Source organism: Lissotriton vulgaris, chromosome 4_1 (assembly GCF_964263255.1).
Source record: "Lissotriton vulgaris chromosome 4_1, aLisVul1.2, whole genome shotgun sequence".
Classification (NCBI taxonomy): domain Eukaryota; kingdom Metazoa; phylum Chordata; class Amphibia; order Caudata; family Salamandridae; genus Lissotriton; species Lissotriton vulgaris.
The window spans coordinates 577,920,801-577,947,582 of NC_141691.1; the positions used below are offsets into that span (position 1 = coordinate 577,920,801).

Sequence of the window (26,782 nt, forward strand, 5' to 3'; positions counted from 1 at the left end):
GCATGAGAGCCACCTGGTTCACCGACGAGCTCCTGACCTCTAAACGAGCCTGCCGTAAGCTGAAGAAGAAATGGCTCCACAAACGAACGCCAGAAAACAACGCAGCCCACAAGGACGCCACCTGCAGATATCACCACCTCATCAGACTAGCCAAGAGATCCTCCTTCAAAGACCGCCTGGATAACAACGCACATGACAGCAAAGAGCTCTTCCGCATCGTGAAAGAACTCTCCAATCCCGACGCCAGCGCCAACAACATCCCGCCCTCAAAGGAACTGTGCGACTCACTGGCCATATTTTTCCACCGCAAAATCGCTGACATCCACGACAGCTTCAACTCCACGACCGCACCAATGATGCACAACGTCACCACCCCCGCGATCACCAACATCGCCAACCACCTGACCTCCTGGACCAACACCAACGACGATGAGACACGCAAGATCATGAACTCCATCCACTCAGGATCTCCGTCAGACCCATGCCCACACCACGTATTCAACAAAGCAGACGCGGCCATCGCACCCCAACTACGGAAGATCATCAACATCTCCTTCGAGAAAGCGACATTTCCGGAAAGCTGGAAGCACGCCAAAATCAACGCCCTACTCAAAACACCCAAGGCGGACCCCAAGGACCTCAAGAACGTCCGACCCATCTCCCTGCTCCCGGTCCCGGTAAAGGTCATAGAACAAATCGTCAACATTCAACTGACCCGCCAACCTCGAAGACAACAACATCCTGGACCCGTCCCAATCCGGATTCAGACGTAACTACAGCACCAAAACAGCCCTATCGCCGCCACAGACGACATCAGACGCCAACTGGACAGCGGCGAAACATCAGCCCTAAACCTCCTGGACCTGTCAGCGGCTTTTGACACGGTCTGCCACCGCACCCTAAAGACACGCCTCCAAGAAGCTGGAATCCGAGAGAAGGCCCTTGACTGGACCACGTCCTTCCTCTCCGGCAGAACCCAGAGTGTCCGCCTCCCACCTTTCCGGTCAGAAGCCACCGACATCATCTGCGGCATCCCACAGGGCTCATCCCTCAGCCCGACACTGTTCAACATCTACATGGCCCCCCTCGCACAAGTGGCCCGCCACCACAACCTCAACATCATCTCCTACGCCGACGACACCCAGCTCATTCTCTCCCTCACCAAGGGTCCCCAAACCGCCAAAACCAACATCCACGAGGGCATGAAGGTCATCGCCGAATGGATGAGGAGCAGCCGTCTGAAACTGAAATCGGACAAGATGGAGGTCCTCATCCTCGGACCCACCCCCTCAGCCTGGAACGACTCCTGGTGGCCTACCGCCCTAGGGACTGCACCGACACCAACCGACCACGCACACAACCTAGGATTCATCCTCGACTCCCTCTCCATGTCCAAACAAGTCAAAGCCGTCTCCTCCTCCTGCTACAATACCCTCCGCCAGATCTACAAATGGATTCCGACTGAAACAAGAAGAACAGTGACACAGGCCCTCGTCAGCAGCAGACTGGACTACGGCAACGCACTCTAGGCAGGTATCCCAGCCAAACACCTACGACGACTACAACGCATCCAAAACGCCTCCGCCTGACTGATCATCAACACCCCCCACCACAGCCACATCACCCCCTACCTGAGAGACCTACACTGGCTCCCCGTCAACAAGAGGATCACCTTCAAGCTCCTCACCCACGCACACAAAGCACTCCACAACACCGGACCAGCCTACCTGAACAGCAGACTCAGCTTCTACACCCCCACCCGCCAGCTCCGCTCCGCCAGCCTGGCCCTCGCAGATGTCCCCCGCATCCAACGCTCGACCGCCGGTGGCAGATCCTTTTCTTACCTCCCCGCCAAAACCTGGATTACCCTCCCAACCCACCTATGCCAGACCCAAGACCTACTCGCCTTCAGAAGACTCCTCAAGACCTGGCTCTTTGAGCAGTAGCGGCACCCCCCTCCCCTCAGCACCTTGAGACCCTCACGGGTATGTAGCGCGCTTTACAAGTTCCTTGATTGATTTATTAATTGAATTGGGCATCATGGATACCTCGGACTTAATTAAGAAAAAAGTACCCAACGGTGACCTAGTAGTTACCATGGCCCACCTTGTAGGTATTATTTCTCTTATAACTCCGCCTCCCACAACAATTAGTACGCGCAATCTGGTGCAACCACACCTAATAAATAGCACAGTCATTGATATTTCCTCAGGAAGCCCCTCGGACAGCCAGCTGGCAGTCATTGACTTAACAACTAGCATGACTGAGAAAGACACAGGAGCAAAAACAGGGACCTGCCTTTAAACACCCAAGGATAATCCAGAGAAAGCACCATCTTATCCCAAACTAAATTGCATACCTACGGCTGCACAGATTCATAGCTCCATGAAGAGAGAAGTAGGAGCTACAGGACAACAAGCAATCGTAGGCTGCAGTCCACGGCCCATTGACCAAGCAGCATCTGAAACCTATGAAATTTTCAAGGGCAGCCAATGGGGTCCTCACACCAGTCCAGCCTCGCTTGGGGTCCCTTTTTGCAAACTGGGCAAATGTACAATAAAATCTACAGAGCCCGGGCAAGTACTCGAGCAGCACGAGCTCCTTCCCTCAGTGGCCTGCAGCTCTACGCTAAGCTCGAGTATAATGGAAAGTCTAACACCATCCGCTCTTAAAAATATCACAAACACTACGGAACAAGAATATTTATTGGCTTCTATAAATGAAACTGGTAAAAACAGTAAGGGCCCTGACATGGCAGTCCGACAAATTGGAGTTGCAACTAGATCTAATTCAAACCCTGGCCATCTCAATATTAAAGATCGAGGAAAAAATCAGTGCACTGCAAGAGAAGCAAAAGAAAGCCGCAGGCAAGTAATTCCCTGGCCCCTCTTGCTCCTGCCACCTGATTGCGGAAAAACTATGTTCCCTGCCAGATGCATTGAATCTAATACTAACAGACATAAAGTCGGCTCTACTGCAACAACTTAGCAGTAGCCACAGCAGGCTCAACGAGAAACCAATAGACAAAAAATCTGGCCGCAACACAGAGAGTGAGACCACCCTTCCAGGGCCAGCTGATGGGAAACTCTATTGCCGGTTGTGATGCTACCAAAGCAAGACCTCGTAAAATCTCCATCACGTACCTCGGAAGCAATTTATAACCAGGGGGCTGATCTGACCCCCACAGAGTACGAATTCGGCCTGGGAGCAAAGGATAAAAAATCACCAGGCTACCAACATAGAAAACTTTCAACCAATGATAACAAATGGCCCGTTGCCCTATCAAAAAGAGCAAAAAAAAGACAAAAGAAGGCCAGAAACAAAGCAGTGAGAGATTGTCACTTAAACCAGTGGCTAACTAAACTAACAAAATTAGATAACTCGCCTAATGTATATCCATTGTTTAAATGTTGCGGCAACTCAAAGAATCCATCAAGAAAAGCACAACCACCAGCCCTTCTACCTCAGGCTCCCCAGGATTCGACAATGCCTATTCCAAATGCAGCTCACACCATGGTACAAAGTATAACATCACTGCCCATTATATCAGGAGCATACCTGCAGAGGTACTAACTTTCTATCACGCAAAACCAGAAGGAACCTTCGCCCGGCAATAGTGGTAACACAATAAAAGGCCAAGAAATGAAACAACGCCTGGAAACCTCAACTGAACACATAGAGAGATTAGTTAATTCTACAATCAAGAAAGACCCAGGCTCCACCACTGATCAAAGCCCTGTACTTCGTAACTTAGAGCCATCAATTCACTCACAAAGGGCACAGCAACCCACAGTATGGGTGACAACTTTAATCCCACAAGAAGTTCTTCCATCTGTAATAGAAAGCGAAGTCCTGCAGAGATCATCGCTAGCGCACAAATTTATCAGACCTGCGCCCAATAATCATAATCCCCTAGCTCACCCTGATAATGAAGGCCATACAAAAAGATGCCAAGGCGAGGAGCAACCGGCTAAGCTGGCCTTCTTCCCATACTATCCGTCGGAAGGGAGGCACGATGTGTTGAATCGTTCCAACGTATTAAGGCTACTTCAGGCCACTCCTATCCAGTCAAAGTTAACCTCAGATGACATCCTGAGTGTGGAATTTAAACTTACCCCAACACTTTTTTAACACTAAAATCAACTTCACTGGCAGAAGAAATACTAGACCAAAAGGACATCCTCGAGGAATGGGGCATAGGAATTTCAAAAATACAAGCACCGAAATACCCAGCTCCGTTAAGAAAGCTATATGACCCAACGACTCCAAAGGTCCACCCCTACAGCAAATTGAAGGGGACAGGGCCCTTCCTCCTCTAGTCACAGATGGACAATATAAACATATCCTGCTTCCACTCATCATCAAGGAGCATGACTAGGAAAATAGTAACAGGACAAACAGGGAGTGCCCACCAACATGATCAGTAACCAGTCCCCTGCATTTTGCCAAGTGAAGTCGCAGCTTACTTCTGGCAGTGAGAAGTGTGTACTATTGCCACAACAACAGATAACCTTCCTATCATGGAATATAGCAGGACTATCAAGACTTCTTAGCTTAAACACAGCAAAATCACTGCTACTGGCGTCTGATGTTCTTTGTTTCCAAGAAACATGGGCTCTAACACCTCCAACCATTGTTTACTTTCAAGGAATCCACCATGTAGCTAAGAAAAAAACATCTTTGGGAGGCCCTCCGGTGGTCTGTCAATATATCTCAACTTGAACATGAAAATAAAAACACACTCAATCTCAAACCAAGATGAGATGCTTCAAGCCCTCGTATTGGAGAGTAGCAAGCCGCTGGCGCCCCACTTTGAAATCCTCCTGATCAATGTCTATTTTAACAGCTTTGGCTCAGATCGAGCAAGACGTCTTCGCCAGCTGTGTGATAATCTGGACCAAATCCTCTGTGACCATGTTAACTATGACACAATAATCTGTGGAGACTTTAATCTGCGACAATTAAGATCATTTAATACCACCTTCCTATCTCTAAATCCCTTAAGTACCCAAATGAATAAAAATCTAAGTAAACATGGATTACAATCTTTACAGCTCTTAGCAAACAGCCAAGAATCATCACCCCAACCCTTGAAGACCTTCAAAGGAATATGTACCATAGACTACGTTTTTGCCACAGTGAATCTTATTAACCACCTCGTAAGCTTTAAAGTGCTTTTTTTCTAAAGATAGCGACCATCTACCACTTTGTACAACATTCGTTATAAATCTCCCGAAACACAAACATCATAAAGTGTTGGGTACTTCATGCAATGACGAAAGTTTTCATCTAATTCGGAGGATAAAATGGGGCCAGGTCAATTTACGGAACTTAAAGTCTTGGAAAGCTGCCACAGGACAAGCCCAAAGCCCAAAGCGGAGAATATCTATTATCCCATTGAACTCCCATTATCGGGGGCATCCATGAATTACTTAATCCTTAAAAAGGCCCTAGGCGGCACCAGTTAAAATCAACCAACAACAGTCAACCAATTTTGCCGAGCTCATGGCACATTCGTAAGCTGATAGCGGCACGCAAGAATACATGCAAAGCACTTGCCAAAGTCGACCTGTCACTGGAACTCCAAGGAGCAAGAAAAAAGCATAGGCAATTGATATGGCAGGAAAAAAATCATCAGAGGGAAAAGGATTAGAAATATGTCCACTCAATCATGGACAATCATAATCAGGCAGACCTATAGAGATATTTCAAAAACAAAACAAGCCAAGAATTAGTAAGGATCAACTCCATCACTGAAGCAAGGTGGTCTTCACACTTAAATAACCTCTATGCAGCCGATCAAATAGGAGCCCCTCAGCCAGAATACTCCGATCCTTCGGACGACTCAGAGGACGGTGCCCCAATATTTACGATTACTAGTATTCAAAAAGTACTAAGAAAAATAAGATCTTCAGGTTCACCTGGTCCGAATGGCCTCCTGGCCCAACTGTTCAAAGAAGACTCGTCATTATGGTCTGCAATACTTCTTTCACTGTTCATAAATTGCACTAAATTCCATCAAGTACCCGACAGCTGGAGAGGTTCAATATTGCACCCAATTTTTAAAAAGGGCGACAGACTGAATCCCTGTAATTATTGGCTGATAGCTTTTTTGGATATTGAGGCTAAGGTCTATATAGCTGTACTCCTAAAAGATCTAGAGGCTTGGGCATCAACAAACGCAATAATTCCTTTTTGCCAAACTGGCTTCAGACCCAATTCCTCCACATTGGACAATATCATCACCCTATCTTACCTTGTCCACCAGGCAACAAACCAGAAGACATCAGTACTCCACGCATGTTTTGTGGACTATTCATCTGCATTCGATCTGGTGGACAGAGGCATTCTTTGGAGAAAACTGCAGGTGTGGGGCATTCCCAGAGGCCTCCTCAATGCCATCATATCGCTATACACAACTACCTGGGTGAGGGTTAAGCTGTTAGACACTGCGCTAACCAAGAAGATCAAAACCACCCAAGGGTTAAAACAAGGATGCGTCCTTGCTCCAATGTTGTTTAACTCCTTCACTGCGGCAGCAATTCCGCCGCAGTGCTAGGGGGTGGGGGGGGCGCGTGGCACATCCATGCTCGTGACGGAACAGCTCGGTCACAAGCCTCGGGCGCGCTGTGCTTGTGACGAAGCGGTTCCGTCGCGGCCCCGCCCACTCAATAGAACGCCCAGCGCAGTCACGGAATCCGCACTGCGCAGGCACACCGAGCAGGCCGTGACGGAACCGCTCCGTCACCAGCACAGCGCGACCGAGGCTGGTGACGGAACGGTTCTGTCACCAGCATGAGAGGGGTTAACTTATACACAGCGGACATGTCGCGGGCGCTTACCAATGCTAATCTAATCTCCTCAAAAGTCGGCAACACAAAGATCACAATATTGCAATATGCGGACGATATCGTCCTCCTCGACAATTCAAAAATAGGACTCCAGAGATCATTAAACTCTCTCCACCTATACAATAGTGTACATAAATTGAAAGTAAACAAAGCAAAAACAAAGGTTCTATCATTTGGAAGGACGCTACAAAAAAGAAATAACAATTGGTCCCTGGGTCCCCAAAAAATCTCTGGAGCCAAATCTTATAACTATTTGGGCACATGGTTTTCTGCAAATGGCGCATCAACAACATATAAGCGTCACTTAACCCCTTCGATGCTTGTGACAGAACCATTCCGTCATCAGTCACGGTTGAGCTGTACTTATGACGGAATGGTTCCGTCACAACCACATCCAGTTAAGGAATGTCCAGCACGGTAGGGAAATCGGGGCAGCATCCATGTGGTTAAAGAACAAGGCAGCGTTAATAACCACAAGACTGTGTCAACTTCATGCAGCCCTTAAAGTCCTTCCTCAGCGCCAATTAGAAAGGTACTTTACCATCTGCAATTACCTATGGCAGTGAGGCCTTTCCAGGTCAACTCACCAATACCATCGAAAAATTACAACTAAAAATATACAAAAGAGTGTTCAAATTGCCCAGTTACACCAGGGGACCCTTGGTGAGACTTGAATTTGGCCTGGAGGGCATCATATGGTCTAGTATGGGGTCTTTTATAAATTATTTTCACAGTAGCATCAGGGCAACACCGGGTACCCTGAAATTTATTTTGCAAGATATCTTCAAACATAAAATCAATCCATGGTCTACTTACTTAAGGATATCAGCAGAAACCATACAAATCGACTTGACTACTTTAAATACTTCATCATTTACATTTGAGTAATAAAAAGTATAATGAAAAAACAGGCTAGATCACTTTCCAAGACTATGGATCTGCAAAAAATGATTACCACTCCACCACTTAGGTTCCTGGAAGCTTCATACAACAATGAAAGTCAAGTTGGACTTAGGGCTCAACCTTATCTCAATTGCACTATAGGGAAAGCCTGTCTGACTAAAATCATGGCAGTAAGGATGCTGGCACTACAAATCAAAAGATTCTAATACCAACTGGCCGCTGCTGTCTAAAGTAGTCAAGTGTAGACTCTTAGGCTACAAATCAGAATCTCTTCTACATTTACTGTGCAGCTGTCCGATATTGCTTGACTGCCGTCGAATCTTACTGAAGCCACTCTTTTTAATTCACGGCAGAAGAACATGCAACCAAGTAATGAACTGGATTTTTAGTACAATGGTCCCCCTCGCACTGGCAAGAATAGGTACATTTTTTAAAGCAGCGCAGGACTTCCTAAAAAGAGTTAGCTTATGCCATAATTGAATCTTCTCTTAGTTGAAACTTTTTTATTCATTTTATGGAAGGTTTTTTAATTTACTTTTACCCATTACCTTCATAATAGATATGTGAAAGGGAAGATGGTAGAGAGAAAGCCTGTATACCAAGTGCCTCCCTTCCTTGGGCACAAAAGCCATTCATATTATATGGTTTTGACATGTAACTAGCATTTTATTTTTGCTTCTGTACAATTATGTTTTTTTTTATTTTAAATCTTTTCTATTGTCATTTTTTTAAGTAATCTACACAATAAACTTTGTATTGAATTTACTTCAGACTTCAGACTGCCTGCTCCCACTCCGATCGGGGTCACCAGAGAGTTTATTCCAACACTCAACAGTTAGGGACCTATCATTACTCACATACCTTTTAGACATAGGCGGATCAATAGCTCCACTCCTGAACCACCACGGTCGGCGGAGACCGATTTATAAGAGCTTGTATTACTGCAACCCCCATACCCATTATGACATCTTGGCAATGGCACCTGTTTCGTCTTCTGGGCCATTCCAGAATGGCAGTACAGCCCACAGGCCCCGTTGGCTGCTCTTTGTTACAACTGTTGTTCCTTCTCCCTCTTCCCTCCATCCCTTCACCGGAGAGCGGATGCACCCGTAGGGGAGACCACTTTGTAACCTGCCCCATACACCCTGACTATTGAGGACCCTAAACACACTCCTGTCACTCTTACGCCCTGGGGCAATGCAGCCCCTCTATACATCAACCAGCACTACTTGTCACCACCTCTCCTACCACCATGACCACGCTGCCACTTATTAATTTCCTCTCCCTCAATGTCAAAGGACTTAATTCACCCAACAAAAAGCAACAGATTTGGTGATATTTACTTATTTATGACCCTGACATTTTCTTACAAGAAACACACTTGTTACTCACAGATACACAACTCATGGCTCACCCCAAATATCCCTGCCAAAACTGGGCGTCCTCTACCTCTAAAACAGCAGGAGTGGCAATACTAATTGAAGCCAAGCTGGGGAAAACATCCACTCTGGTGTTTAGAGACATGGAAGGCCGCTACTTAAAAATTCAAACACAGCTAGGCACACAACCCTTAACTCTCTTCAATGTTTATGCACCTAACTAGGCCCAAGACGCCTTCCTGAGGTCCCTGTTGTTGGGACCAATTGCATTCCCCAAACATGGTCTGTGATCCAGATTTGGAATGCAGTACTGCTACCTATCGAGGCACAAGGACAATGTCATCTGCCCTTAAGACGGGCCTTACGGACCTGCGCCTGGTGGATGCCTGGAGATATCAATCACCAGACTCCTGGGATTACTCCTTCTACTCATATGCCCACCATTTCAATTCGCATATTGACTATTGCATTCTTTCCCATTCTCCGATAAGGTTAGTGGAAATTGGCACTATATTTGACATATCGGACCACGCTCATGTAGGCATAACCTTCCACATACCCGATCGCCTGGTGCCTTCCTCCCCACACTTTATGAGACCCAGTAGATGTTGCCCAGATTCACCAAGAGATCCTAGCCTTCTTCCATACTTCCCTGACTCGCCTGAATCCACGTGTTGAGATGCTTTTAAAGCAACAATCTGAGGGTTATCTCCTCCTTTGCCATAACACGCTCTTGCGAAGCCCGCCTGGTCGGAACAAACCTAGCCAAAAACCTTAAAGCTTTAGAATGCGCAGATCACACGTCACCCTCAGCTCAGCACAAAAAATCGCCTCACCATGCTACGGGGACAGCTAAGACTGCATCAAACTAATAGAGGGGACCGGGCACTAATGACACTTAAAGAGACATTTTTTGCAGGAGGAGGCAAGGTGGGGCCATTGTTGGCACACCGCCTCCAGGCCCAGTCAGCCAAAGCACACAACTCCAAAATTAAGCATCCGAATAATTCATGAGCAATGATGGAGCGAGACAAAGGGCAAGCTTAGCTTTTTCTGCCTTCTATAAAGGGCTGTATACCGCCGCTCCCCACGCGCCAGAAGAGATCACTTCCTTTCTCAGCACATGCCCTTGGGAACCTATTATTCCTCAGAACGGAAAACTCCTTGATGATCCTATTACTCTGGATGAATTACACCTGGCTCTAAAACAACTCCCGACGGGTAAAACTCCAGGACCATACAGCCTCACAATTGGCTTCTACCGCACTTTCCTGCCACCTCCTCCATCTTATTAATATTTTCTTTGAAATGTCGGGCCTTACCTCCTATGATGTCAGAAGCTGAAATGGTTCTCATCCCTAAACCAGGTAAAGATCCCTCTCTTTGTACTTACTGTTGCAACATTACCCTACTCAATGTAGATGCCAAGATATACACAAAAATCCTGTTGAACTGGCTGGAGCCTTACCTCACTGGCCTGATTGATGCAGATCAGATGGGCTTTATTTGGCACCGCCAGATGCAGACATCATCCATCGTGTTGCACACTTCATACAAAATATCCAAAGGCGGTCATCCCAGCTTGCCTGGTGTCTCTCGATGCAGCAAAAGCTTTGGACCATACCCATGGGCAGTTCCTAAGAGAGGCCCTTCCCAAGATAGGCATAGGATCGCCAATGATCTCCAAATTAATGTCCCCCTACGCCAATCCTACAGCAGGGAGTTGTATCAAAGGTCAACTTACAACTTCAGTCTCTGTGAACAGGGGCAACAGACAATGATGCCCACTCTCTTCCCTCCTCTTCGCCATGGCATGAAACCCTTAGCTATTGTTATACGTCGGTCCCGGGATATAATGGGTATCCCTTTTGGAGGTCAGGGCCACAAAGTATCACTCTTTGAAGATGATGTTCTACTCATGCTCACAGCACCTACCACTTCTCTTCTGGTACTAGCTTCCCTGCTACACACTTCCAAAGAAGCCTCGGGCTTCAAGATTAACATGACCAAGTCCCATGCCTTAAACCTCGCCCTTTCATATGTGGAAATTCAGCGAATCCAGTCTCTTACCCCTTACATTGGTCTGACAGCTCATTCCGATACCTGGGCCTTAACTTACCAGTGTCACTCTCCTCCTGGACCAAGGCCAATTGGCCATCATGTCCATGGGAAATCTGGGAAGACATACAACGCTGGAGAAAACTCCCAACTCCTTGGATGGGTCGCCTCAACATGGTTAAAATATCGCTTTTACCCAAAATCTTATCTCTATTTCAAATCCTGCCCTCACTCATTCCTCAGATAGACACCCAGAATCTCCAACGAGACCTAACTTCTTTCAAATGGGGCAAAGGTCACCCTGCTTCTCAAACAAATTACTTATGATGCCCCGTGATCGTGATGGCCTTGCCTGCCCTAACCTCCTGGATTATTACTGGGAGTCTCATCTTCGATATATCTCAAAGTGGGTGGTTCGGGAAAACACTGGTTTCACATGGACTGGGCAGTCGCATGCAGGCCCCTTTGGGATCTGGCCTGGCTCCCCAGAATGGTGCAACCATAGAGCACATACATAGCAACCCCCATGAAAACAGTGCTTGATATTTGGAATAAAATTGCGATTCCCAGAGTCCTCAAATCCTTCCCCTACCCCAACACGTATTTAGCTCGCAACCCCACGTTCCCTCAAGGCCTACAACCACATGCTTTTCCCTCATGGACTCAGGGAGATTGCTGCATAATCCAAGACCCATTTGAAGGGGACAGTTACAAAACCTTTGAATATTGCAAAAGATCCTTTCATGTAACGGAAGCTGATAGATTACACTCCTAACTTCCCAGGGAGCCATGAGACCGCTTACCACTTTCAAAGCTCAGGTTTGTACCCAAGGCTTAATCTCACGCACGTACAAGACACCAAAACACTCACAACGCAATCAACCTCACACCTATCAGAAGCAGTTGGAGGCAGACACGGGGGAGGTGATTTCACCAAAAAGTTGGGAATAATTATGGCTTGACATTACCAGAGTGTATAGGAGCTTCCCCCAATGTGAGTCAGCATACAAATTAAAGACGCATTGGTACTATACCCCTGCAAGACTACATAAAATACTACCCACACTCTCCCCCTTTGCTAGAGATGCCTGACAGAGGTGGGAGACTTTATACACATCTAGTGGGCTTGCAAGTTCTTAGCCATGTTTTGGAAGGAAGTCCTAAGCCACATCAATCATATGGTGGGTTTCCCCATACCAAGCTCCCCCATAGTGATCCTACTGGGTATCAGACTGACTCAACTTGCAGCCATGACACACTCTGATTGGCGCATCATTGCGCAGATGTTATGAGCAGCTAGACAAACTATTGCTCTCCATTGGAAGAAAACCTTCCCTTCCAATCTCCACATGATTCCTATGCCTCTGGCAGGTCATGGCAATGGAGCAACTGACAGCCTGCCTCACATATACGGATACCAAATTCAATTGCACTTGGCTACCCCTAATCCACTACCTTTCTCAGAGAGAAAACACTCATTATGGCCCCCCAGACTATGGGACCTCCAGCTGTTTGAGGGACCCATTTTCTCCAACAGACCGCTTCCCCCGACACTCAGACTGGACATTAAAGCCCCCTCTCTTTCAACACTAGCTCTTGACTAAACAACACCTTCTCGTCCACCATTCCGGTTACCAACCTTCCTTGCAATCTCCCCACTTCTGTCCCACCTTCTGTTACTTCAAGAGTTTTATTGTTTAGTCATCACTGTGGATGGCCAAGAATGGCATCCAAGATCATCAAGATGTTCTCGGGGCCGACACGGGCCCCCTATTCAATTGTATTTTACAATGTGTCAGATATATTTAATGACTGTTTGACATCTCCAAATCGCAATGTTTCTTGCTTAGCTTCTGTGTACTCTATGATACCTATTGATTATATGATCCCTAGCCTGCATCTACTGCAGGAAGATATGTAGGCTCACACTGACCTGTCAGAGATTGAAACAAGATGTGATGATGCTTGCTTTCCTTTGTTTTTCCATTTGCTCTCCTTAAAAATTTCAATAAACAGATTTGTTATAAAAGAAATTCTACAAACACCAACAGAAGTTAACATACACCATGCTTAAGCAGCATTTTAATAACACTGAGAAAACGAATTCAATAATGTGCAGAAGTAACATGAAAGCTTAATAAAATAAATGCATTTAAATGCAAAGATTGTAGTAGGCAACCATATTTACTCATACCAAGTCTAAATAGCTGAGAGGGACATTGACCAAAAGCTGACTTGACTAAAGGATGCTGACATAACCTAAAATTATTATTTTCTGAGCTTGCCAAGGACATGTTTTTCATAATGAATAATGGTTGTATACAATGTTTTCGTATAACTCCACAAGGGTTTCTACTTACACAAAGATCACTGTTACATAAAGAATGGAGGCTTGTCATTCAGTGAGGTAATGAAGAGGTTCACAAATGAAGATGCAGCTTTTTGAAAGAAAGTGAATGGTTGGAATGAGTATGAGAAATACCATTGCATTTGATAAGAAATGTTTCAATCAACACTGCTGCTGATGTTCATTGTATTCTTGGTGAGAAGACGAGAAGTGACCCTGCTCTCATTAGAGCATTGAAAAATGTTTGGCTGAGTGAAGTAAAAGATGATGAAATGCAACACTGAATTTATGTGTGGTTTATAAAAGGGCGTGTTCCTACAGTATTCAACACCGTTACCATCATCACACTATTGCAAGACCCAGTATGCGTATTTCACACTTGTGACTCTTCTCAGTTTCTTGAACCTCTTTATGAGAAGGTCTGCTTTGGTTGATTATTGATTTATTGAGCTGGCCTTTATGCTTTATGATCTCTTTAGACTCTAGAACTCTTTGTGGGTTCCTAACTGACATCCTTTTATTCACATTCCTAGAATAGGGATTTTCTTTCCTTTATGGAATGCTCTTCGTGCAATTTATGCAAATTTAAGATTAATCATTTGATTATTGATTTCTAATGAGATTCTAACCACTGAGATTGATGAAGTTAGTTTTGTTACTCTCATAAAGATGAACTACTAAAGGATTTGAGTAATAAAACCCTTTAAAACATACTAAACTATCATTACTGACTGAAAGTGGATAAGAAGATTGTAATGACAATTTAATGTTACTGTACAGCTCAGGGTTAATCTCAGTCAATGACAAAGATCCATAAGCCTCTTCAGCAAGGATTTTCTCCTTGATGAATGGTACATTTTTCCTGTGGTAAACCAATAATTTAAATGAGATACCAGCTCCACCAAAGTTGGTAGCTAGAGGATAGTTTACATTATGAGAAAGTGGAGCTGTAATTAATTACCCTGATTTAGAGAGATGCCCATGTCCTGCAGCCCAAAGCCCAAATTGTTAAGACTGGTGGAGTGCATATTTTTGAGGTGGTTGCACATTTGGAGGTATGAATATCAATAGGGTTATGTGTCGCAATTTTCTTGGTTATTGATGTTTTTATTTGAGTATTTGTATTATGTTTTTTGAATGAATTGGTGATGTTTATGTGCTTATTGTAAAGAAGTTGAAGAGGTTATCGGGCTCAATGCAGCCTAAGATCCCAGTATAGATAAATAAAAGTTGATTTATTGTTTTTCAATTCTGCTAAAGGTTTGTGGTGTAGGTTGTGAGTTAATGTTGACTGCACAACTGAAATAGGGACTATAATGATTTCCTGTGAATGTACTAATATTGATTGATGTTAGTGGAACTTACCTACGCATAAAGGTGAAACCGCTTTTATTAGGGTGATTTCCCGCTGGTCAGGATTTCTTTTGTGTGAGTGAAAAATCTTACTGAATTGTCATTTGGTTTTCTTTAGAGGAGCAGACAAAGATTGTATATTTTATGTTTGCTTACATTTGTAGAATAGTGTTTACGAGAAACTTGTAAAGGAGGGTGAACTGCTGTAAGGAGTGAGAAAATACGCCATAGTGTGCACTGAGATTAGTTTGTTGGTGTACTGTTGCGCTATTATTAGTTCATGATGAAACAGAGTGCAGCGCTAGTACAAGTCAATTGTTGTGTAACAACTGAATTGACATTGGTTTACGAATCAAGCTGTATCAGGATTTTGGGGAAAAATTTGATGTATACGGAATATTGAGTAGTGCCTACCTGAGTTGAGATTGTTTCTACAGTGATGCCTCCAGGTGTTACTCCTTCGATTGAGACTGTACCAGCATTCAGGGTTTCAACAGCACAGCCATTCGAGATTCGCATAGTAACTGCTCCAATTACCAAGGCTCTAAATGCTGTATCTCAAGGAGCTGTGGGAGGAACACCTGCAACAGTATTCCTCCTGGCATCACAGAATTCACCACTGTAAACTGTTCAGTCATTGAGGGAACAGAGAACGATTGTCTTTACAACACCAAAAGCACAAGGTGAGACCTTTTTTGAGGAGGGGATGTTTCCTCCATGATTTGAAGATCCCACAGAAAGTAAAATGACAGGAAGTGCAGAAAATGCAATTGTCATTAGCCAAGAGTCCGAGAAGGAAAGAACATTAAATGTTTCGAGGTTAAAAGTAGTGTTAGAAGAAATAATCAGAGGATATTTGGATCTTGAACATGTGAATCAATATGAAGAAAAAAAGCTGATTTATTTGATCATAGGGATTACTAGGTGTGTAGTGATTACATATGAGAAACTGATTGAATTGGTCCTAAAATACAAAATCGCTCTTTCAAAAAGTGTCTCATTGCAAAAAAGATTTAGAGCACAATTGGATGATGAAGCTATTGAGACAATACGTTCCCTCAGGATTGCGATTACACATTACTGAATTAGCAAAATGCATTCGTAAACGGAGTAATTAAAAACATTAGGGAGCAAATGGGTTAAGAAACATGAAAAGATAAATAAACAATCAGATGTGGCTGAAGCAAATAGTAAGCCAGCATCAGGTCCACCAGGTGAAAGAGAAGCCTTGGCTTTCCCATTGAGAGAGATACCGGGTGGCGGGAGTGCCCATGTACCTAGAAGTAGAGGCGATCTTTCAGGATTTATAAATAATTTTCCAAAACAGAGAGAGAATCTTGAGCAGTGGTGCACACAAGTTAATAGATTTTGAAGGATTTTGAAAGTGCTGTGGAATGATTTAAATACGTTCTTTGATATTGTAGTGCCAGGTGATTTGTGGGCTGAGTGCAAAATTGCTGTACAATGGCTGTGTACAGAACCAACAAGAGGGGGTAATGGATAAATGTGATGAAGTGATTACCTTTGTGAAAGCAAAGTTCCTGTGAAAGATACTGACTGAAAATAAAAAGAACAGCATATTAGCCCAGATCTGTACATGACTATCATGAATGATTGCTGCTGGTGTTTAGACAACACAGTGGACATGAACATCCTGACAAGGGGAGAGGGTGTGGCGTAATGTAATGGTCAGAACTGCTGACTTTGGTGCCAGGTTCGAGCCTTGGCATTGGCTCAACAAATCGCTTAATCTCCTTGTGCCTCCCAAAACTGAATGTGTTCTGGTGTCATATAACTGATGCTCATGTAATGCACTCCAATAGCTCCGGGGTGAGCTTGCTCTATATAAAACTGCAAATAAAAGAGGGATGTGGGTTTGCTTGTGTTGCAGTTTGTTCTTGGGTTGAGACCAGAGGTTAGTATGCATATACAACAGAGTGTGATTTGATTGGGATTTGCAGGCAATATTAGTGGAATGCAAAGTGTTCAAGGAAGTGTGGTTGTTTCACAGGGTAGAGGTTGAGGAGTTCCGGTCAATATGAATTCTGGTGGGGCTATTAAAATGTTGAAGAAAACATCTCCTTGTCATTATTATAACAAAATCAGGCATTAGAAGATGAGGTGTAGGCTGAATCCAAATAGAATGAGTGGTGATGCTCAAATGCAGAGAAGAAGTCAGATGCACCTATTCAACAAATGCAAGTACCAATGCTGACACAAGTTCCAATGATGCAGGTTCCACAAGCTTCGATGGTGTCAAAAAATATGGCAAACCCTCTATTTAAGGTGAATCAGATGCTGAGAGCAAGTTCAAATCCTTTTCAGACACAAAATCAGTACCCATGTCAACAGTCCCTTATGTTGGGCAGTGAGAGTTTTGGCTCGGACAAATTGCAATGACGGTGCCTGAGAGGGGAGAAAGAGGGGGAGGATGATTGCATACTTTGTGCAGTCTTGGTGGTAGTCCAGAGTTGGCCATTTGTAGAAGGAGAGGTAAATGGCCATCAAATGGCATTTTTGATCGACACTGGAGCCACCTCTTCCAGACTGACCCCTCTCAAGACCGAAGATTCAAGTTGTAGGTGTCACAAATAAACAGATAAAAAAATCAGTACAGAAGAAGTTCCTGTAAAAAAAGGTTCATTTGAAGTCCAGTAAATCTGTTAGGGAGAGACCTGTTGTGTAAGTTAACGTGCACAACTTACTGTACACTGGAGAGTGTTGAGTTTCAGACTCATGATGACGATGTTGAATTTGAAATAGCCCGACATGAAGCAGCTGTAGGATGGTACACAATGAGGACAGTAGAGCATTTAACTTCTGATTTACAAGAGACTGTAAACCCAGAAATGTGGGATTTTACAGGGAAAGACATCAGACTAATTAAAAAGGTGTAGAGCCAGTCCGAATCCCAGTGAAGCCCAATGCAAATTTTTCAGGAACACCACCATACATTTTGACTCCAGAAACGCACAAATAATCCAAGATATGTTGAAGAAAGGACCTCTAAAAGAAATTGTTGGAAGCTCTTGCAATTCTCCGAGCATGGGCTTGCAGAATCTTTAGACTCTGTAGATGTCTTGTGCAATACATCGATGAGCTACTTGTGGCGTCGAGCACATGAGAAACTGGTAGATAAGATACAAATGCCTTGTTAAATCCCCTGGCGGAGAAGGGACATAAAGTGGCTCAGAGTAAACTGCAACATTGTCAAAAAGATTTCCAGTACTTGGCACGTCATTGAGAAACGAACAAAAAGGGTGTCACAAGAGAGAGTAGTGAGCATCACCGAAATAAATCCACCAAGAACACAGAGAGAAGTTAGAATGTTCCTGGGTATGGTTGGCTACTGTAGACAGCTAATATCAAACGTTCCCCCTGTGGCTTGAGCCGGTACTGAGGCTGACACACAAAGCTGTACCTGATCCGCCTCCGTGGGACTGCGGGTGCTTGAATACTTTCCTATAGTTGAGAGAAAGTCTCTGTTGTGCTCTGGCACTAGGAATGCCTGATTACAGTAAGATGTTTACATTGTTTTGCAGTGAAAGGGAGAGCTGTGCTCTCTCAATGCTTACTCAGATGCGTGGAGATTCTCAGAGACCTGTGACTTATTTTTCAATCACCATTGACCCTGTAGCTGCAGGACTAACTGGCTGCCTTAAAGCGGTCACCGCAGTGGGAGCCAGTCTTGGAAATTTGAAAATATAGTAAAGGGACATTCTTTAATTATTTAACATGATTGTCTAGATGTCACGGGTTTGTGCACCAAGCCAAGGCCAGATATTAAAGATTGACCGTTAATTGAGCCTGAATATGGCTCAAGTCTGAGGAATAATTGAGGAAACCTGAGAGCAGCTTACTCTCCCTGTACAATTGAAGAAGTTGTGAAAGCTTCATGGCTTCAAGTGTTATCTCAGCACAAGTTGCAGAACTGATTGCCCTTACAAGAGCTTGCAGTCTATCAGCCCAATTGAGAGTGACTATATTTCCAGATAATCACTATGTCTTTAATGTGGTCCATGATTCTGGACAGTTATAGTCATAGAGAGGTTTCATGATATCATCTGGCATGCCTTTAAAGAATGGCAAATATGTAAAAAAAAATGGTTGGATGCATTGAAAATGCCAACAGAGGTTGCAGTGGTTAAATGTTTGGGTCACAGAAGTGGCAATGGCTATGTCACAGTCGGAAACAGATTTGGGATGAAGTTGCATGCTATTGTGGACTTATGGCCTGCACATTTAATGGGTCCATGCACAGATGACACTGCTTTTTCAATGTTGTTAGTATCCAATACATGGGAAGAGCTCAAAAGATTGCAGGGAAATATTTCAGAGGAAGAACAGCAGGGTTGAATCGGAGCAGTATGTGGGAGAATGCAAATGACATCTGGATTTCAGCAGATAAGAAACCAGTGCTGCCAGACAGTTTGTTGTTTCCCAAGACGTAACATTTCCATGGCCCAACACATCTAGTGAGAGTATTCAGACAGAATTGGTTTAACCTCAGATTTAGGATGTTTGCAGAAGAGTTGTGCCATCGACGTATGACATGCCAGCAGATTATTGTAGGGAGAAGACCATCAGTAGCACTAAGGGCCTCATTACAACTTTGGCAGTGTGGGAGCGGGCTACCATGCCACTGCCCGACTCCCACACCGCTAAAGCTGACTGCCGCCCGCCTGCCAGATTACGAGTTTGCTTGTGGTCTGGCACAGTTCCCTGGCAGTGCCTATAAGAAAGGCACCGCAATGAGAGTGTCAAGGGCCATTTCTGCATGGCATGAACTGTGCAGTCCATGCCGAGCAAGAAAAGGGGTGCATCCACACAGTGGGGCCCACCTGGGGCAGCCATCTGAACCAAAGCGGGGTAGAGATTGACACTGGGTGACTTCCTGGTCCAAGCTGAGGAGAGAGATTTGTCTCTCTCCCTCACAGGATATCGAGGGTGAAAGGTTTCAGAGCCATTTTTAGGTCTCGTGACCTACAATGCGCGCAAGCGCATTGAGGGAACGAGAATTCAAGTGGCGAAAATCATCGTCAAACCAAGGGCTTTCAGCCCCGCGGTTTTCATGCAGTTCACATGAATCACGTGATTAAACATGCACGCGCATCAGCAGCATTTCTCCTGCAGGCTCGCAAAAGGCTCTCCTCCCTCCCCACATCAAAGTCATCAATCACCCTCCCACAGGCTTCCCCAGCGCTGCCCCGCCCCCTGCTTCACGGCCAGGCCATCTGTTCCCTGCCAGACCTCTCACACCTCCGTCACAGCATGCCTGTGTACTTCAAAGGCTTATCACTTCACACGGCCGACGGCCGTGCAACCAGAGCACTTCAGTTGGTGCGCAGCCACCCTCCCAGCACTGCCTTGTTACTCTCGGCAGCCGTGACTCCCTAAACACTTTTTATATTAAAATAGCAGCAGCAGCATTTCTCCTGCGCCAGGCCACATCAAAGGCTCTGTGCCACTTTCACCCACACAGCACCACTTTCAGACACGCAACGCCACTCACACCCATGCAAGCCCACTATCACCCACGTAATGCCACACTCACCCAAGCAACGCCACTCACCCAAGCAACACCACTCACCCAAGCAACACCACTCACCCACGCAACGCCACTCATCCACGCAACGCCACTCATCCACGCAACCCCACTCATCCACGCAACGCCACTCATCCACGCAACGCTACTCACACATGCAACGCCACTCACACATGCAACGCCACTCACACATGCAACGCCACTCACACATGCAATGCCACTCACACATGCAACGCCACTCAAACACGCAACGCCACTCACACACGCAACGCCACTCACACACGCAACGCCACTCACACACGCAACGCCACTCACACCCACGCAGTGCCACTTTAACCCACGCAGCACCACTTTCAGACACACAACGCCACTCACACCCACGCAACGCCACACTCACACACGCAACGCCACACTCACACATGCAATGCCACTCACACACGCAACGCCACTCACACACGCAACGCCACTCACACACGCAACGCAACTCACCCACGCACCGCCACTCACCCACGCAACGCCACTCACCCACGCAACGCTACTCACCCACGCAACAACACTCACACATGCAACGCCACTCATCCACGCAACGCCACTCACTCAAAGCCACTCACACCCATGCAGTGCCACTTTCACCCACACTGTGCAGTGCACAATAGGTCTCGCAGTAGGATTGTTGGAGCTATTGGTTTTGTAAATGACAAAGCCCTTTATGTTTTTAAAATGAAAACAAAAATAAAAGGCATTGTTATTTGCAATTGTAATAGCTCCAACTTTCCTACTGCGAGACCTATTGGCAACGCCAGTGCTTGTTGGTTTTGGGCTCTACTTGTGCCGAGCATTTAAGCAGTTCACCTTATCTTACAAAAGGGGAGACAGCCACATTAATGGGAGCAGAAAGAGGACTCCAGACAGCATAAACACACACATGGGGCAGCTATCTTTGAGTTGTGTTCCTGGGTTTTCGCCTCGCAACCTTACAACTTTTTCTTGCTTACTTACTATATATTATTTACTATTGCTCATTGTGTTAGCTTTTTTTATTATTTTATTTTACTAGCCAGTATGTGAAAGCACAGTAGGATTTCACTCATTGTACACTTGCTCTTTCTCTGAACAGTCCACAACATTCCGGGGGCTTTCTGAATCATAAGGTAGATATCAGTCTCTACCTGTTCCTCACACAAGCCACCCCTTTGTTTTCCTCTCCAACATGGTACCAACTAATTCTCACTCTTAAGCTATGCTGTTACCTCAAGTGGCTCTGAACGCTTGTAAGATTGTTTACCCCCTAACATTTCTAAAAAAGTGGCGAAAACCTTCAAACACAATCTACTCAAACGGTTCCCGAAACACTAGTATTGGATCCCTATTTCTGGATGTCAAAGGGTGTTGTGAATAATGCCCTAATCCTCTTCAGTAACAGAAGAGCCCAGTGGAGAAAAGTCTTAACCTCAACTTTTCAATCTAAACCAGTGAGGAAAACTCCTGATGGTTTCCGAGTATCCATAATACCCTCACCAGACTACAATGCAGTTCTTACCACATCCCTATATAACAATGGAATCATCCTCAAACAAGCATTAGACAGAAATATCAATCCGTTTGACAGATTCTTTTCGAGGATTATAAATACCTTGAATAATACTGGGCTGAATATCCCACAGAACCAAAGTCCTCCCGCAGCATTGAAGCAGCATGCCACATCATCTAACTGTACCACTACAGCCATTTCTCCCCCATCTCGTCAGACCTCGAACACACAGCCCTCTAAAAGCTATGAGAATATCAATGATGAAGTACTTGGATCTAATATATCCAATATAATCTGCCCGAGCACCAATATAGGGATTTGCCTTCCCCCTTTCTCTGATGAGTCTGAAACACAAATCACCCCGTCCTGAAGAATGCACATATAATAATAAGGAAAACTCTTCCAACTACCTGCCCACTACACCTGCTTCGCCCCTACAGAGTTCACACCCTTCCCCCATACCTCCCAGCCCACTGGTGTCTATTGCCCCTCAACCCAAGAATCTTGTAGGGAACGTTAATAGGTTAACTCTTCCTACCCCTCACCCACTCTCATCCTCCAGTACACCTACCTTGAGCCCGCAACCACATTCCTTCACTTCCACGTGCCTCTAACTTATGTGGACTTCCAATTGCCCTCCATTACGCCATGCTCTGAGAGGCCTCATTAACTATCTACCCCTAGTCTGGCCTCACACACTGCCAACCCAATATCCATCGAGGATAGGTTGGAAGACTTCAAGCCTGATCTTCAACGAGTTAAAGATAGCTTGCAGAACCTAGTACGCTTCTCTGTGAAGATGGAAACATTTTGGAAGATCAATTCAATCACTGAGACAAATCATCCCAGTACTCCTGCAACAGATAAGCAATGCAGGAGAAAAACTTCATCCAGGGAAAACACACTCAGTTTGCTTGGGAAAGCACAACCTTATCCTAATCACTCCAGACCCCATAGTTCTACCAACAATCTGTCTGAGGATGTCATCCCTACTTCTATAATATTCTGGTCCTCGCAGTTATTATCACACCTCACCAGTCAATATTCAATCTATTTTTTCCAACCCGTTTAGAGAAAGTACTGTGAAATGCAAAACTATTAACAAGGATAACCTAGTCCCTGTCTCCACATCAGACCTAGAAACGGTAATAACTAAATTGCAAATCAAATCAATACTTCTTAATTGCCGGTCAGCAGTCAAACACGCTGCTGATATTGCTGACCTCATTCTTACGCATGAGTTGGACATCATGATCCTAACTGAAACCTTGAAAAAGGAGGTCAAAGAGAGCACAATCCTAAAAGTACATATCCATATGAGACTAGTGGGTTATGTAGTCATAACAGTATTAGATCTGAATATAATTTGTAGCTTGTAGTGCAGGACAGAATAGATCAGTAAATAAAGTTCATATTTGTGTCATCTTTTTCTTTATTGAAGATCCATAAAAAATTATTTTCTCAGTTGATAAAAAGACAGCCGACACGTGTTTCGTCCATACTCACAATAAGTACTCAGATTTTTTCAAGGCTGTAAATACAAGGTAGGAAAATATATACAAAGTATTACAACATTGCAAAAAAATAATTTTTTTCTTTTTTTTTTTAAAAGACAAGCATTCAGCGGGCCTAAACATTACATAAATGAAAAATGTTTTATGTAATAATAGATAAAGCATAAGTCCCCAAAAGAAACCAAAACGTGCTGGGTGATGGGGAAGAGTGGATCAAGTGGTCTTATAGGAGAAGAGAGAAAAAGAGAAAAAAATCAGCTATCAAGGGAAGACAATAGTCTGTCAAATTGATAATAAAACACCCAGTGTAAACAAGATACAGAATATAGTGTTATACAGTGCAAGGTAAGACTCTCACCAAAGAACGTACCATATTCAAAAGAAAGACTGACCTAATAAGTAAGGAATTATACGGTTCATGTATCATCAGGTAATACGATTGTGGACATGATCATAAAGCTCCTGCGTCAAATGAGAAAGAGAAGGGTATGCATAACTACAAAATCAAGTGAGATGTAAGTAAACCTCAACGGACACAAAGGTGTCAGGAAATCAAATGATTGGCACACACATCATATGTCAAGAGGGATTGTAACACTTCTAGGTCAAATAAATATATAAACCTAAAAAAGATTGATGTAATTAAGAGATAATATCAAATACACAAGAGATAAAACATGACTATTATAATAACATGTTAAGTACAAGAACTCTCACTAAAGTAAATAACAAGAGTCCAAAGTATCCAAATGAGTCCAGCCCAGTAAAATAACGTAGTAGGTGGCTAAGGAAGGTGACCAATTCAAACTCTATAAAGGAAAATATAAATTTAAATAAAGAGCACGGTGAGGAGTTAAATACACTGGGATGTATCCCACAAAATCATCAGTTCATGATTCGATGACCTATTAGTTAGGCTAAAGTCTAGCGAAAAGTGCTAGTAGTGTGGCTAGTTACCAAAGGTGAGCATCCAAATCAATCAAACTGTAGTCAACTATAGGGAAAGTAGCTAGCATGAGTATCTCGGCTCCAAAGCTCTGTCTCAATCAAGTATGCTATCTCCATATATCTATTTAAGAATGTAAAGAGGTTATGAGGTCTAATGGTAAAGAACCTGTATAAGAAAAATGCTAGTAGCTAATCCAAAACATGACCGTGTTAATGGTCAAGTATAGGAAGCCAAAACGCATGGGAAACTCACCAGCACGGGCTAAATATATTCCTCATTTGGATAAAGAATTAGTCAAGGAAGAGCATTATTCATATTCCTGTGTGAAAAAATAAGATGACACTAATAAACCACCGGTATGAAAAGCGTAAGTTACAAAGTAGTTCATAGGTAACAAGCTGCAAAGTCCCTACACCATAGTGATGCGTTAATGCCATATGACCTGGGTCCATGTGTAACTATCAAAAAAATTTCAGAGATCTAAGACATCCATGTTTTATATACTACTAGTAACAGCGCAAAACACAAAATATGTGTGTCTGGTAAAGTCTGTAAACATATTGCAAGGTAAGAGTGCATACCAAGTAAGTAATGATCAATAAACTTCCACAATCGTAATAACGGCCCATTCCTGAGCCGCAGTGGCGTGTAGTAAATAGGCTGTTGCCCAAGCGTACTGCAGAAAATAAATAAAACACACAAAATGGAAAGCGTAAATGAACCAGTTTCAACAATAGAAAGACTCTATAACCGGGGGCCAAGCTTACCTATAAAGTCACCTCGGTTATATGTGAGGCTGTAAGAAAACAAAAACACGCGCCTAAATAAAATACCGAGTTTGAGCACTGGAAATAACTTCTCACGAGAATAACTAGCACACTGCACTCAAGCGCGCTTACCGAAAAGGATGTATCGGCACCACCTGATACTGGCACCCTGCGAGAGGCCATAATCCGTTAAGCAGCCGTAATATACACGGAAGAGAAAGCGGGCACCGGTAATTGTAAAATCCCACGCACGAGGTAGCGAAATAGAAATCGGACTTGAAAACTATCGTAGCAGTACTGAATAATGACTGCAATAGAGACGAGTGAAACCCGCCATGTTGAAATGGGAAAACGGGACAAGTTCTAAATGCAAGAGCAAGGAACAAACGCAAAAGTTATGAAGCTAGAAATTGCAGCTCACAATAACAGAAAGAATAATAAAGTATTCAAAATTAGTGATACGAAAAATATATTAAGCTAGATAAGTAAAAATAAAAATAAAAACAATATGCTAGATTCATAACCCTAGCCAAAGCCGAAGACAGTAAAAACCGGCAATGTAGGTGCTGGCTGGGATGGCTAAGCTGTAATAAATTTTACTACAAGTTAAGAATCTACATCGTATACGACCACTCGATGGTGAAGCCATGTGCATTGAAAAAAGTAGAAAATTGATTGTAGGATATAACAGAACTCGAATCCAGTGAAAAGACATAAGTGGTTAATACATTGACCTATATAAATAAATCATTACAATAATCATGTAATTACAGTTAATTTGGATTCTTAAAAAGCATTATAAGCATATTGTTTTCATTTCACATCGGTATATATTATAAGTAAAGAAAAAAAAATCAATCATATAGTTACAGTGTAGTTTAAAATGTTAAAAAACATTGGGTTCATAGTTTCAATCCTTCAAACTTAGTATGAGAATAAGAAACATTGAAGTGTCGACTAATATCGGTTTCATCTAGAGCAGCACAAGTATATGTAATCTAGCACAATATTATCGTTATCTATTCAAATGACCTCCTTTTTCTAGTTGTATATTTGTCAATCTCTTGTTTTGACATTTTGATCCCTCTTGGTATTGGGGGATAGTGGTCTATGTAGCACTCCGTCTTTGATACTTAATAGATTGTATTGACTTTTCCAGCATTGTTTTTCAATATACTATCACCAGTAAATGTGCAATTTCTTCCAATTTTGGATACACCACTACTGTTCCTTTTTTGCTAACTGAAACCTTGCTAAATGACTGCTCCTCGCCAATTTTGGACATCTTAATTCCTCCTGAATATGACATCATCAGACTGGATAGATCTATTAAAATTGTCGGCCAGAGCATACATTTATCACTCCAGTCCTACCCTGAGACACTTACAAACGGTGTTGATGTCCCCTTACAAACACCTCGGCATTGAAATTTGGAAGGAAAGCAAGATATTCTGTTAGCTACACACGATCTTCCATCCTCTGGCGACAATCTTCTTTTCATCAAACAAATGATGGAAATGATAGCCTCTAATTGTGCCCAGGCCCCCGAACCGTATCTTCCCTGGGGATCTCAACCTTCACTAGA

General features: G+C 43.8%; 1 protein-coding gene across 9 annotated transcripts in view; it reads right to left on the minus strand.

Moving 5' to 3' along the window:
• The window catches only part of PDE1C (phosphodiesterase 1C), a 1,706,308-nt gene that overhangs the window by 416,551 nt on the left and 1,262,975 nt on the right, over nt 1–26,782 (minus strand). The gene's annotated exons all lie outside the window — the stretch shown is intronic.